Source organism: Trematomus bernacchii, unplaced genomic scaffold, assembly GCF_902827165.1.
Source record: "Trematomus bernacchii unplaced genomic scaffold, fTreBer1.1, whole genome shotgun sequence".
Taxonomy (NCBI): Eukaryota; Metazoa; Chordata; class Actinopteri; order Perciformes; family Nototheniidae; genus Trematomus; species Trematomus bernacchii.
The window spans coordinates 1,883,939-1,899,095 of record NW_022987531.1 but is presented as its reverse complement, the minus strand read 5'-3'; the positions used below and the strand labels follow the sequence as shown (position 1 = coordinate 1,899,095).

General features: G+C 42.5%; 1 long non-coding RNA gene across 1 annotated transcript; it reads right to left on the bottom strand.

Moving 5' to 3' along the window:
• Window positions 1-4,435: 4,435 nt before the first annotated feature.
• LOC117475980 lies at window positions 4,436-5,966 on the bottom strand. The gene is made up of 3 exons (XR_004555225.1): window positions 5,755-5,966; window positions 5,494-5,561; window positions 4,436-5,099 (listed from the first exon to the last, which is right to left on the bottom strand). It is a non-coding gene; the product is annotated as an uncharacterized LOC117475980 (long non-coding RNA).
• Window positions 5,967-15,157: the final 9,191 nt, after the last annotated feature.

Below are 15,157 nucleotides of genomic sequence, written 5' to 3'. Positions count from 1 at the left end.
TTTCAATCTAAATTATTCACTTTCTTCTTACACATTACATTTCAGCATAGCAGTTTAGCGTCAGCTTGTCAGCATAAAGCATTCCCACTAGCAATTTCTTCAGGAATTGCATTCTCTAGTTTGGGTTCGTTCTTCAGATATGACTGTGACGTTACGTGTAAGCTCAATAATGAACTCCAGCTCAACCAACCATATTGTAATATCTAAGTAATCATCTTGAAATATGACATTAATAATTGTAATATACACACATCTTATTGTGAGGTTGATTTCACATACACTACGCTGCTCTTCAACACTACTTTGACGTTAGCTTGTCTACATAATCGAGCATAGCAAATTTAAATTAACCTTAGCGATGCATACAGTTACCTACCTAATAAAATATCTCTCTAAGTTACAAAGATGACCTTATTTTACCAACCTCAAACAGAAGCCGTTTGTTCTACAGTATTATCCCACTTAACGCTTAACACTTCTCTATTACGTTTTAACTTGGAGGCGACGATTAGCATCTTTAGCACAGATGTAGCTACCACTCGCTTACATGCTAACCCAAGCCTTAACATTCATTACGTTAGCTAATTAAAATCATAAACACATAAATAAAGTACTCAAATTTCACTTACCGCAAAACCGCATTCTGTTTTAACCGCAGAGCGAGTCACAATAGTCCGATATAAGCATGAAGAACAAACAAACACGGCCGAGTTCAAGTTATGTTCCCGGGATGAGCTGAGCAGGCAGAGTCCCTGTAGCATCACGGAGCTGCTAGCAGAGAGACAGGAAGCTAACAGCAGCAGTCACTGGACAGAGCTGTCACTCAATGTGACCACGCCCTAATGTATGCATAACTTTAAGGCTTAATATTAATTAAACAGATGAGTTGAGAAAAAATCCAGCCCCCACACAGTTGTCATGAAGGGGGAATCTAACAATACAGAGAATATGTTTTTTTGAACCACGATGTAAACATGTTTATTTCTGCTGTAAAGTTGGTCATTTTAACATGGAGGTCCATCGAAATTGCTCCCTTCTACAGACTGCTCCTACTGGCCACTAGATGAACTGCAGTTTGAGGCACTTCCTTATTGGCCTCCCGGCTCTGCCCCAGAGTTTGCCGCTTGGTAAGGACACAAGGGAAGCAGGGTGATTACACTCTGTTGGAAAGAATCAGGTCAGGGCAAACCAGTGGCGTCGCCTGGGGTAGGCATCCGGGGCTTCCCGTGTTCAGTGAATGCAACATAGGCAAGCCAAGACACCACCAGACCAATCAGAGAGTTGCATGGAAATAAACGTGTTTTATTGGCTGACAGGTACGTACCTCTCCTCTGTGACAATGTTTAAACTTTAAACTGTCAGCCCCGGACGCGGAGATTCTGAAGATGGACATTAGACATGTTTTCAATAAAAAAGACGGCAATACTCAAGTGGTGGCTCACACAACAACCCCAGAGCCACCACCTGAGCCAGGTGAACAAGGTATGTACATGTCAGTAAACTTACAAGTTATGCGAACATGTAAGCAAAGCATAAATTACAGCTACGTTGACGTTACTTTGAATCGCACGGGTAATCTAAACCGTTAGCAAGTAGCTATAGCGAGCCAGATATATTAAATAAACACTTTGTCATACAATATAAATGTTGTGTTTTTTAGCGTTACCTGGTGATTTCAAAGAAAGCTCTCTGGGAAATGTTGACTTACTGTTCGACAGGAAGCTAGAAGCTACCTTACAGTACACAGTTGATCCTGAGTCCTGTCAGTTAAAGTGTTTCATAGTTAGCTTAGCTAAGCATCAAACTAGCACTGAAATATATGGATGTTATGTGACAGTATTTCTGAGAAAAGTCAGTTTAAATGGTGGCCTAGTTGCCACTGCTTTACTGTCGACAGCACGTTTGAATGTATTTGCAGCAGTAAATGTGGCTGTTTGGCCACTGACGTTGCCATAACACCTGAATTTAAATGTGCAACCTCTTTTTGACAGATTTTTGCATGAAATTATAATTCTGATTGATATTTCCTATTGATAGCTAGTTTCTATGTGAACATTATGAGATGGACAGCCAGCTAACAAGCTTTTTATATACAAAGATTTCAGATCAAAGCTAATCCAGTAGGGCTCCTGAAAGGGGACAAGGGACACTATGCTCCCAAATATTAAGCCTCGACCCCCATCTTAAAATTGATATGATCAAAAAATCTGCATTGTCGGAGGCCTTTTTTCCTCATTATCATGTCAAATTGTACAGCTTTCCTTAGTTTTGAATGCAGAAAGATGACTATTCGAGTATTACGTGAAAATGACTATATTTAAGTGTTAAGTAAATATATTAAAGCTCCCATGTCATGCTTTTCCGGTTATTACCCGTCCCCTTGTGTGTTATGAAGGTTTTTATGCATGTAAACGGTGTGCAGAGTCAAAACCCTCAAAGTACACCCTGTAGCGAGTAAAACTCTAACACAGAAAATACCTCCCCAAAACGCCTCGTTGGAGATACGTCACTGCCCATTTGATTCTTCCGGGTACCGCCTGATGTCATGCGGTACCCGGAACGAAATGGACCAATCCCGAAGAGCTATGGCCACACCAGCAGCGGCGTGTTCCTCCTCCAGAGGTTCGAAGAACCGGCATTTCACAGACGAAAGCTTCCAAAACATTGCCCAGTTTGAGGCCGGATATGCACAGCTTGTTTGGACCGTTTGGAGCAGGGGAAGATCTGGGTATACAACCTGTAAGTTTGCATTGTTATTTGTGTATTTATCAAACAAGACTGTTTAAATGTGTAAACTGTGTTGGACTGCTAAGCCATTGACACAGTGCTAACTGTGCTAACTAAGTTGCTAGAGTTTCCATATATCAACTCTAATATCAGCAGATGGCCTTGCATACATGTATCTCATAGCAGGAGAATGTCTGCATTCACACACACGGAATACTCATACAGTATACTGTACTGTGATTTACCGTACATTGTGACCGTACATATACTGCATGTAGCTAACGAGGCTAGCTGTATGCTAGCGCAAAACAATGTATTCATGCAAGTTACATTGTATGGTAGCAGAATACCCGTATACGATTGCAATTATAAACACGTTATTGCTAGCCTAATATGAACCACTAGCTTTTGTTCATAGTAGTTTTATTACACTGCATTATAGTTGCCTTTCCTCCAAGCTAACGTTCATATCGTGTTAGCTACCAAGGTAAACAAAGCTAGGTTAGCATATTAGCAGGCAAGCTGTTCATTACACAACTACTACTAACGAATCTAAAACAACTAAGTTTCTCTAATATTTTGTGATTTGCATTTGATTTCGTCCAGCCAGATCCTGGCGGACAATCCATGACGTGCTAAAAGGCACTTCTACTACTACTGAGGCGTCGTGCTAAAAGGCACCGCACCGACTGTGCTGCCTGCGAGGAGGAGGAATGGATGATATACCGTGTATATATGTATATTTATGTTCATTTTGTACATTTCTAAAAATAAAGTTTAATGGAAATACTTAGTAGGCCTATCCTTTCTTCCCTGAATTCATATATAGCAAACCATGATTTGATTTCTCATCAAATAGTAGTAGTTTATAACGGGTAAAAATAACTTACTCTTTGTTATGAGCGGCTCGTAGGCCACAAAGACAAGGAGACATACACGAGTTTACAAAACCACGGCACATTTATTGTGGTAAATGCAGAGATGGTTGAGAGGATCGCAGAGTTAGTCTTCCTGCAGCCGCTTTGGAGAGAGACTGGGGCCGTAGTGTCCGGAGGTGTCCGTGATCGTGCTGATTAGCCTCTTCAGCTCCACCCCATCGTAAGACAAAGGCCCTGGGGCCGTCACACTCTTCTATAACAACAGTTAAAAATATATATGTATATAAAATATACGGCTGTGCCGACGCCATGATAAGACTGATGTTACGCTGAGAGCAGCCGGGAAAAGACATTTTCAAGGCAAAAGACAAGGCACTGTTAGACATGGGCGCAGCCTCTCTGGTGGTTGACTAATCAGAACGAGTGGCCGAGCTGACCAATCGGAGCACACTAGGCTCACAGGGAGGGGGGGGGCAAGAGCTCCAACGAGTCGTTTAGTGGAGAAAGTGAATACTGCTGAATACACATGCTTGACAGAGATGCTGTATGCGAAACCAATGTGAGTTTGGAAAATTGCACAGTATAAATCTATTTTAGTATACCTCAACAATGTAATTATGATCAGTGGAAATGGCCATGACATGGGCCCTTTAAGTGAATTACTCAAACTGCATTTGTATAGGAATGATTCTCTCCTATTGGCAGATAACTACTAACAGTGATATCTACTGTACAAGAGGTTTCCAATGTCAATTTAACTATTTTCAATTGGTTAGTATTATATTTTGTGACAGTGTGGTGACACTCATTTTAATGAAGACAAATTTGTGTATCTTGAAATTCATTTATTTGACAGAGCTGGAAACTGATTTTAAATACTTGTTTGTGTTTACCTACACAGTCATCACAGATGAGCCAAAAATAGTAGAGGATGAAGAAAGGAGAACAGGAGAAAGGGACACACAAGAAGGAGATACAACAGATAAGAACAACAATGAACAGGAACATCAGAACAGACAAGAGTCAATGGGTAACTGGGTAACTGATTTAGGGACTGCAGATACAGGGCCAAGGCAAGTGAGACATCACTGTTTTCCATCCGGCATGTTTGGCCAGCAAAAGAGATCATTTCAACCAAGTTGGTTTGATACTTTTAAATGGGTTGAATATTCTACCACTGCCAATGCAGCATTCTGCTTTAGTTGTAGACTATATGGCAAACCAAAGCAATCAAGGGATCAAAGGGACACCCTCACCACCTCAGGATACACAAACTGGAAGCGTGCATTGGATTCTTTTCGAGAACATGAAAATTCAAACATACACAAGGCTCTTCTTTCCAGTTCTCGACAGAATGCTGGAGGAGCTTCAAAACAGGTTTTCTGGAGTTGGGGAAAAAATATTAATTGGCATACAGGCATGTCACCCTCCATGGGGAGGTCCTCGACCGATTTGCGAAGGTCAAACCAAGGCGATTTAGCCTAACACTTCCACCTACAAAACAATAAAGAGTGTGAAGACAGCGAGTGATGATGGGGAGAAAAAACGAAGCAAATGAAAGGTAATGTGATGAAGGAAGCAGCAAGTGAGGAAGGAAGCAAGTGATGAGGGATTATTATTTCCTCCTTCCATCCCTTTTTTCAGTTTAATCTCATTACTAACAACTTCTAATAATTTGACATAGTTTATGATTTAATTGGAAGATCAAGTGTTTTTAAATAATAAACCTTTTTCTGATTCTGATTCTTTGATTTTTTTTGACATATGGGTGTTGAGAGATGTATAGATCTCTTAATGTTGCTCTCAAAGTGCACCAGATTGATGCTTTTAACTTCAATATTTAAAAAAAATCTTCCTGGGGGAGTTCCCCCCAAAAATAGTACTTTACCTCTGCTTATGTAACTCCGGTGTAGTGTCCCCTCGGCAACAGATCACTCACAGTTGGTGATTACTTTCCTGCATTTCAATGGACAGCATATAAAAAGGACACGTGAGCTTCATTGCTTAAGAGATCCTCACATGCCATCTCTTAAAAAAAATAAGTGTCCAGTCAACAACAAAACATCAGTGATCGTATAGTGGTAGTATATTTTTCATAAGCAATGTGAAACATTAAACTTAAAAAAACTGGTGTACAAAACTCACATACCTGCGTTGATCTCCTGGAGTGTCTCTACTCTTTCTTCTCCACCATTAGAGATTGCAAACATTTCAGAAACAGCTAGAGGTAGGGGACAAATAACTTGTTCGCTGGGCATGTCAAAAACCTCCCTGCTTTGATCAAGACTTTAGGGAGCCTTTCAGCCCCTCTGGCAAAGGGGCTGGAAAGCAAGTTTTGCAAATGCAGTGCCATCTACATGCTTGTCCTGTTCCAGACACTGCTCTCAACCACTCAGGGCCTGCACAAATACCTGCAGAAAGAAACAATTGACTTGGTGCAGGCAGTAAATTACAAAACAGCAGTTGAGAACACACTGAAAAGTTACAGAAGTGACGAGAAAGCAAGACCAAGGCCCTGTGTAATGATCTTGATATTCCCGAAACTGTGACAGAGGAAGAAGCGTAGAAACATGGAAGACTTTGTAGTCGAGGCATCGTGTGGAGCACCTCTCCCATTAGCTTATTAGCTCAGATTAGCTATTGATGATCACGTTGATAAATCATATAAAACCAATAGCCAAACACACAAAAAACATGCTGCTGTGTGAGCATTAAACGATTAACATTAAACTAAACAAACACAACAAAACGTTATAGTCCTTATAAAATAAAAACATACATTTTGTCCACCAAAATAATACAGGCACCTTACCCTCGAGAGATCCTCACATGTTATGAGAATCTCCCACAATCCATTGCCGTAACAAAGCTAATGCAGGCACACGTTTGTTTGTGACACCAGATGGCGTAATTCTTCTTCTTCTTCTTTTATTTAATGGCGAATCGCTTCCACTTGGAGCATATATCGCCACCTCTGGCGTAACCCGAATTAATTCTCCGATTTAACAAGGATTTTATACCAACCTTTATAACTCTGTACACACACGACACACCTATATGTCGTGAGCTGATTATCGAGCCTTCATTGTAACAGATCTGGTAGGCCACCACGGTATTCTTTACTTTCTACGTCTTTATATGGAGAAGATATTACTTTTTTCTCCGTCATGTTGTTTCCATAGCAACAACAACTTCCTGTCAACAGCCAACGAAAAGTAACAAAAAACACTGTAATATCCTTTTCAGTTTCACAGAACACAACTTGGGTTATTTACATAATGTTTACAGTACTGTTTATTGTTATTTTGTAATATTCTTTGCGGAATTTGGCCATGTAAAATGTCCTATTGGGTTGCTGTACAGCCAATGCGTGACGTCATTGGTAAGCGGCGTAACGAACCCCGAACAGATTCTGGTACCTACACCGCCACTGTGGGCTCAGCCCCGAATGTTTCCAGGTCCAGGCGACGCCCCTGGGGCAAACAATTAGAAAGGCGGGAAAAACCCAAAGAAAAGAAGTATAACAAGACAAGTCAGAAAGAGAAAAAACTTTTCAAAAGAAAATATGAAACACAAAGACCCGGATCATGACAGATACACTTTAACCTGTTAAGCCCTGAGCCTGTTTTTCAGGTCTCAGGCTCGAAAATGACATTCCCAGAACAAATGACCATATCTTCCCTTCTAAAAGGGTTCAATTAATAATCTTTTTTCTCAAAGTAATGATAAACCTGTGAGTTGGATGTAGAAAAGTCAGAATCAATATAGATGTTTTTTATTTTAAAGAAAATTCAGATTTTACACAAACTGTAAATTATAGTGTCCGATGTCCGCTTTTGCTTATAACGTCGCAAATACGTATAATTCAGTGGTAATGTCGGTGTCAATAGATTCTGTGTCACCTCACGATGTGAATCGATGTGTTTCGGTGCAGTAAGGTGTTAGCATTTTTCGCTCGTTGCTAATTCGAAGGGTGTTTCTCAATCCCGAGTAAAGCTGCTGCAGAGCCACTATTTCAAGCATACTACGTCATCGAGTGCCGCCGAAGTACTGTTCCAATCTCCAGTATACTTGGAAATCTACCGAGCCCGGCGTACTCCGTTTGGAGAAATATCGAGTTTGCACATGAGTAGACTTCGCGGCCTTAAAATACCCACAATGCTTTGCTCACGGACCAATTTCCAAAATCTGGAGAAGGGTCCAGCTGCGGCCGCGGCAAGTACACGACACTACATGACACGCCCCCTACACGACACGCCCACCTGACACGACACTACGTGGCTGAGAGACATTACCGTACATGGCAGATTAAAAACGAATTGCAAATGTTATTGTAGCATTTTAAGCAACTATTAGGCAAATAAATTAATAACCTAGTCTATCCGTTTGAGACACAATAGTATAACTTTCAACCCAAATCATTTTGTCAACAAACGGTGGTTTAGTAAACTTTTTTTTAATATATAAAATAGGTATTAATGAGATCATCTATTAATTATGTTTGTCTAACTGCTACACATGTATTTATACATAAATGTAGATATTTGTGAACATCTAAATATAGTTGTTAAAGGTTTTAAGATATACATAATCACATCATGGGGTCATTAAGGACCAAATTAGGAGGCCAGTCAGGCCACTAATGAGCTCAATCATTCACATGTATTATTATTACTTTATAAATTAAAAGTACTAGGGGTCTATTACAAAACCTTTGAAGGAATCGTCATGCATTCTGAATGTTTCTGTACTTTAAAAACATCATGGCTCAAGATCCTCTTCTTGTTCAAGATTATTCATACTCATTTGTGAATTTAACATCCATATTCACTCAAAACTGAAACAACACCAACATTTTTTTTGAAAGCATTGCAGGCCTAAAGCTCCACGTCAGTGACCTATATTTTAATTTCTTCCATCAAACTTTAAAAATGGCAAACAGCATGTTTTTAAAGATTTAATCTTTTAAGAAACAAAATATCAAATTTGAACAGAAGGGCTTAAAAACACGTTTTTAATGCAAATAAACTTGAAACATAAACCTATTTGTCATTTCAAAATTCCCTTGTATTGTCTGCGTGAAAGGCACAGTAGGCTATGAGCGAATACATATCAACATTAAAAAAATGACAAAGTCGTACAATATATACCATGTGCTACTGTCTAGGATTAAGTATGATGAGACTTTTTTTAAGGAGGGACCCCAGAGCCAAGGGCAGGCCGAGCAGACCGCCTTCTCCCGCCGCAGGCTTCCCCGGTGATGGGCTCCGTGTAACAAGTCCCCTCAGTCTGTGCGGGGAGCTGCACCACGGTGATGCTGCTGTCATCGCTCAACTCTCCTCCGGTGGTGCCCTCGGCTCCCTCCGCCGCCACACTGCCCAGCACACTGGAGATCACTAATGTCTCTCAGCCACCGTAGTGTCGTGTCAGGTGGGGGTGTCGTGTAGGGGGCGTGTCGTGTAGTGTCGTGTATAGGGATGGGTATCGTTAAGGTTTTAACGGTACTACTACTTTTATCGATACCGCTTATCGGTCCGGTCTTTTAACGGTACTCTTATCGGTTCTTTTGGAGAGAAAAATGAGGTAAACTAACTATATGTTGTATGTCAGGGACTACGGATGGAAATTAGCTCAAAGCTAAAATCCGGCATATTTACACTTGAAGCATTATTTGTCTAAAGTGTTCATTAATGTGCATTGTCCCTATTCAAATAAACGATTAAATGAAAATTAACAAATTGTGAACAAAACTAACATTGCTTTTTATTTAAATGAAATACATAATATTTCACATCAACAGAAACAACAACGTTTTAACAAATCATATTAAATAATCTGATGACAGAACTGTGAACAGAATGGCTGAAACTTTAACAAACTAAATAACTCAGTTCCCTGTAATCATTAACCCATGTTTGAATCATTGAGTTAGCTCCGTGTGTTGCTGCTAGCATAGATAATATACCTGACGTGGAAACGTTACTCGTGGATGGGGCTACAGAGCTACTAGAGAGACAGTCGAACCCGGTGCATTTCTCCGTCTGAACGTGGTGCACTTTTGCAAGATGTTTAGACAAATTGCTCGTGTTACCGCCCTGACATGCTAAACTCTTATTGCACTTTAGGCAACGAGCGAGACGGGTAAAGTTTAACCACACCTCGGAGCGCGTTCTCTCCGCCATCTCCTCCGTGTGTGTGTGTTGCTGCATGTAGCAGCTGCGTGTGTGTAAACTGCCCCGCCCCCTCGCACACAGGCGGGGGAGAGAGATCTCTCGTCTGGATTGGAGAGATCGAAAATACTAAAAATGACGCATTTTGCAGTCTTTTTGCGTATTAGAAACGGAGTTGGCGACACTAAAACTGCAATATAATGTTTGTGTAGCAATAATACACATGACATATTTTTTAGATGTCTCCAGTACCGATAAAAAGACCGATAACGTCGGAGCTTAACGGTACCACGGTCTTTAATAATTCAGCCCCGGGGCCCGTTTAATACCGGGGCTCGGTACCCATCCCTAGTCGTGTACTTGCCGCGGCCGCAGCTAGACCATATTGAAAATCTATGGCGGAAATGGCTGAAGTGAAGCAGTACACATTTAAATGTAAGTATGTAAAGTGGGGTAAAAAATGTGTTGGTAAATACGTGACTTTGATAAATTTGTTATCACCAAAAATGTGTTCTGTGAAAGTAAAGCTAGTTAATAATTAGATAGGTACATCGTGAGGTATTTATTTTCGGTACAGTTTATGTTGAAACCGTTAGAGAGAGTGGGACAATTGTTTGTTGCCGGACTGCAGTTAAGCTCAGTTTCTGTAATAAACTGGCAACAGACTTTTTGGCCTGGTATTCATTAATTACACACGGCGGCCTTTATACGCCTCCGTGTTGAGCTCCAGCACCTGTTCACGGGCGGTCGGGACACGGCCGCCAGTGGTTATCGGTGAGAAGCAAGTGACATTGTTTAGGTAGTAAATATTTTGTTCAAGGAATTTGACTTGATGTCATGGCGCATACATTAAATATAAAACAAAAAAACACAAGTACACAGATAGCGAACTATATTAACAACACTGTAAACAAATATAGATAGATGGCAATAAAATAAAGTCAAGCAGTCATTTACAGCTTAATAGAATGCAGTGAATTATAGAATATAACATATGAAATATGTCCAGTAAGCAATATTTGAACATTGTGTGCATGTTATGCATAGAGTCTGCGTTGTGGCTGAGGTAAAGTGTCAGTGGGGGGGCCAGGCCTTATTTAAGAGGCTGGTAGCGGAGGTGAAGAAACTGTTCAGGTGGAGAGAGGTTCTGGTCCTGATGGAGCGCAGCCTCCTGCCAGAAGGTCCATCTCCCACATGTAGGCAGAATTGGTGATGGTGATTTTATGATGTTTTGGCTGTTTATCTGCCAGGACTTTTTCAAGGCTGCAAACAGAAGGAGAAAGTGTTATGTTAGTTTAGTGGTTCTGTCCTGGAGAGATGATCATTTTACAAAATACAGTTACTGCAGTATAAGCAGATTGTGACATGGGCTTTGAGCCATGATGTTCACCTGTGCACAATAGTCATGGTCCTGTGGAGCACCAGCAAGTGCGGACACCTCGTTGGCAAGGGCCACACGCCATGCTGCTCCACTCTCACTTTCCCCACATGCACCTTCATCCGCAGCAGGTGGCTGGTTGTCCTCCAGAGCGGCGTCGTCTGGAGGTAGGTCGTCCCCAACCCCGACACAGATGTTGTGTAAGATTACACATGCCGTTACAACCTGTGCACAAGGCAGAGCAAAAAAAGGACAAAACAAAGTGTGATGCATATTGTATGTGACTATGCAATTGTTAGGCATTAAGACAGTGTTAGTATAGCAGAATAAGGATATTAGGATTGTAATGAACTAATTTGCTACAGAAACATTAGAATGATTCATTACCTTGGGGACAAACTCATGATGTACTTCAAGTGTTTCTAAAAAGATGCACCTGAAGCGGGTGTTCATCACCCCAAAGGCCCGCTCAATGATTGCGCGACCCCTGGAGTGATGGCAATTAAACCGTTGTTCTGCCATGCCTCTCACTGGCCTCTTATATGGTGTGATAAGGGCCAGGGGTTCCTGTAGACATGGGTAGCCACCATCAGCTAGGATGAAATACCCTGGTGGAGGGTAAGTCCCCCTAGCGTAGATGGGGCTATTCTTCAGAATCCGTGCATCATGCACGGATCCTGGGTAACCCACAAAGATGTCCACAAAGCGTCCCTGATGGTCACAGACTCCCTGCAACACAACTGAATGGAACAGCTTCCTGTTGCAGTAGTCTGGACCATCAGGGCCACTTGGGCATTTGATGCGGATGTGGCAGCCGTCAATTGCCCCAGCTGCCTTGCGAAAGGCTTTGTGGTGAGCCAACAGGGCAAAACCCTCACCAACCACCGCCAAGTCCTCCGCACATGGGAGATGGACAAACTGGGGCAAGACCGCCACCACCTCATCCACCATCCTGTGGACAATCCGGTGGACGGACGGCAGAGGCACACCGAAGACACAGGAGACCACTCTGTAAGCGGAGCCACTGGCAATCCAAAAGAGAAACACCAGGGCCTCCAGAGTGGCCCCCCATCCGTGGTGCCTCTCTGTCTTGAGCGCCACTAAGAGCTGCTGGATGGCCTCCCTGCCCAGCCGAAAGTCAGGGCGGGTGTCCTCGTCAGCAAAAAATCGCTGGAGGACTGGCACGGTGGCATTGATACGGCAGTAATGATGGACCTGCACAACATAAAGAATAGAGGGCAGTTTCAGTTTACTTGACATTTGTTTCTTGTTAATGGTTCATTTGTTTGTAATCTGCAGTGTGTGTGTGTGTGTGTGTGTGTGTGTGTGTGTGTGTGTGTGTGTGTGTGTGTGTGTGTGTGTGTGTGTGTGTGTGTGTGTGTGTGTGTGTGTGTGTGTGTGTGTGTGTGTGTGTGTGTGTGTGTGTGTGTGTGTGTGTGTGTGTGTGTGTGTGTGTGTGGTGTGTGTGTGTGTGTGTGTGTGTGTGTGTGTGTGTGTGTGTGTGTGTACATGATTAAACAAACAATTTCAATGTGATTACACATTGTCTCCGCATCGAAAACTGTTAGAACGACTATAAACATGCACAAACCTTTATATGCAAAATTGACACGGGACAAAAGTGTTGTTTGGTTATTGTGCGGGAAGCATGGCAATAGAAAGGGGTGTCTACCAAGGGTGATTTAAACCATCATGACAACTCACAAACTAACTATGCAGTAATTAGGGATAGTTCATTTACTTGATTCACATTAGAGAATAAAACTCGCACGGAAGGCAAGCGGCAACACTTATTTAACTAGCTTGCCCATTCTCCCAACATTGAATAAAACAATACATTATTTATCCTACCCGAGCACCTCGTCTTCCGCACAGGTGCCGACAGAACATCCTCCTCCTCCGAGCAGACAGACGCCGCCGACACTCCCGCTCTATCTCTTCCTCCTTCTCATTAAACGCATGCATAGAACACGAAACCAACACAAACGTTTCCATGTTGTAAATCAGTTTTGAGTTTTCAAACAAATCGCGCTCCATTTAAGGCGGGGCCTCGCCGATGACGCATATGACGCACACCTGCACACCTGTTAGCCTGTTCCATTCTCCGTTTTCCGACGCTAGGTGGTATTCTTGACTCGCTTCTGAAGCAAGATGCTCGGCAGACATGTGCTACCAAGCAAGCGTACTCGCGATTGAGAAACACCCAGAGGCTCAGTGTTAACATTGTGGGTTTTCTTTTGAAAAAAAAAAAAAAAAGATCAGTTAGATGAGTTTCTTCCCGTTACATGGATATAAAACATTCATAGTTTTATTAAATGAACATGCCCTCAGACACTGTTTCCTGCAAGATGTTGCGGCAGTGCCCCGGTACCGGGGTCTCTCGGGCTTATCAGGTTAAAGGGCCCATGTCATGCTTTTCCGGTTAATACCCGTCCCCTTGTGTGTTATGAAGGTTTTTCTGCATGTAAACGGTCTGCAGAGTCAAAAACCCTCAAAGTACACCCTGTAGCGAGTAAAACTCTAACACAGAAAAGACCTGTCTATGCTGCCCCAAAACGGGTTCTCTGACGTGTGAATACCCAAATCAACAACAAATGGACCAATCCGCGGAGCACCTCACACACCAGGATCCCTTGGCTAACTAACAGGGAGTCCCCATTGACTTGCATAGAGCTCCCTGAACGCTGGTAATAGACGAGTTGGGATTGCGGAGAAATGCTCTCCGCAGACCCATGCTCACAGCGTTATAAACCTTTTTCTTACTCAATATCACGCCACACTTATTGTTTTTACTTCGGCTGTGAGTGTTTGTGTGTGCTCAGGATGAGTTTCGCTGTGTCTCGCTGTATCGCCGACCCGGAAACCTGCATGCCACCATTGGCACGCAGCACCGTAACCAGTGGCACACTAGGAATTAGTGGAATAAGTGTGCAAAATATTAAAATTAGATCTCAGATTAATGCTTTTTTCCCTCTGGGTGGAAACTGCATTATGGCGGAGCGCGCGCTCCCACAAGAAAATCGGCCCTTTCTGTGTCAGCCCCCCATGGGCCAAACTTCCTTTTATGGAGGGTTTGGCAACGGAGTGGGCCACCAGAGAGTACCACAGCTTCTTAGCTGCGGCTCCACAGCTGATTGCATGTCCCCAAACGCAGTGTTACCTGGAATGGAAGCTCAGCTGTGTACTGACAGAGTGGATGGACAGGACACTGAGACTGGGTTATTCACTCCAGTTTTGCATTATCCCTCCTCCATTCAGGGGCATCGGGAGGCGTAGCCGCCTTATATACTGTGGGCCTGCGCGCGCATTCAGGTAGGCTCGCCCCGATTGGCCGGCTACATTTATGCAACTCAGTAGGTGAATGCCCGCATAGCATGATAGAGAGTAGTACCCATAGAGTCCAGTAGAGCGCTCCGCCTGTGCTTATATAACTAGGGTTACAATACGTAACCCCCCGTTATGGTGCTTATTCATCATTTCCCCAGTGGTGGGCCATCAGACCTTCTCTGCTGACCTAAACACTATCAGAATCACTGACTAAAGTTTTTATATTTTAATATTTGAAAGTTGTTTCATTAAAATGCATAGAATTATTTCTAATAGTCTATTTTCTTCAGTTGATAGCTTTCCTCTGTGTTGCGCTCGGTTGCGCTGCGTCCAGTAATGGTTGTTTATGTTGGAGCTTTTATCCAATCATATTTAGTCAGAATGTTTTGCTAGGTCAAATAAATCTGCCTTGAGGCCTTCAGAATCAACAGTGCATGCGCTTATAGCTTAAAATAAATGGCAATGAAACGGTTGCAATGACCAATCAGATTTCAAGTAGGCGACCCCGGGGCCATCTAGCAGGCGAACGATGACATCTGATTTTCACGTCCTATGATGAGATTGCGATATTGATAGGAGCACTGCAACTGTATTGCTGATCCACTTGGTGTTTGGAGCCATTTAAGTTTGCAAACTTGAGTTGTCTAACCAAAACAGCAACAAGACGCCAAAGCGTA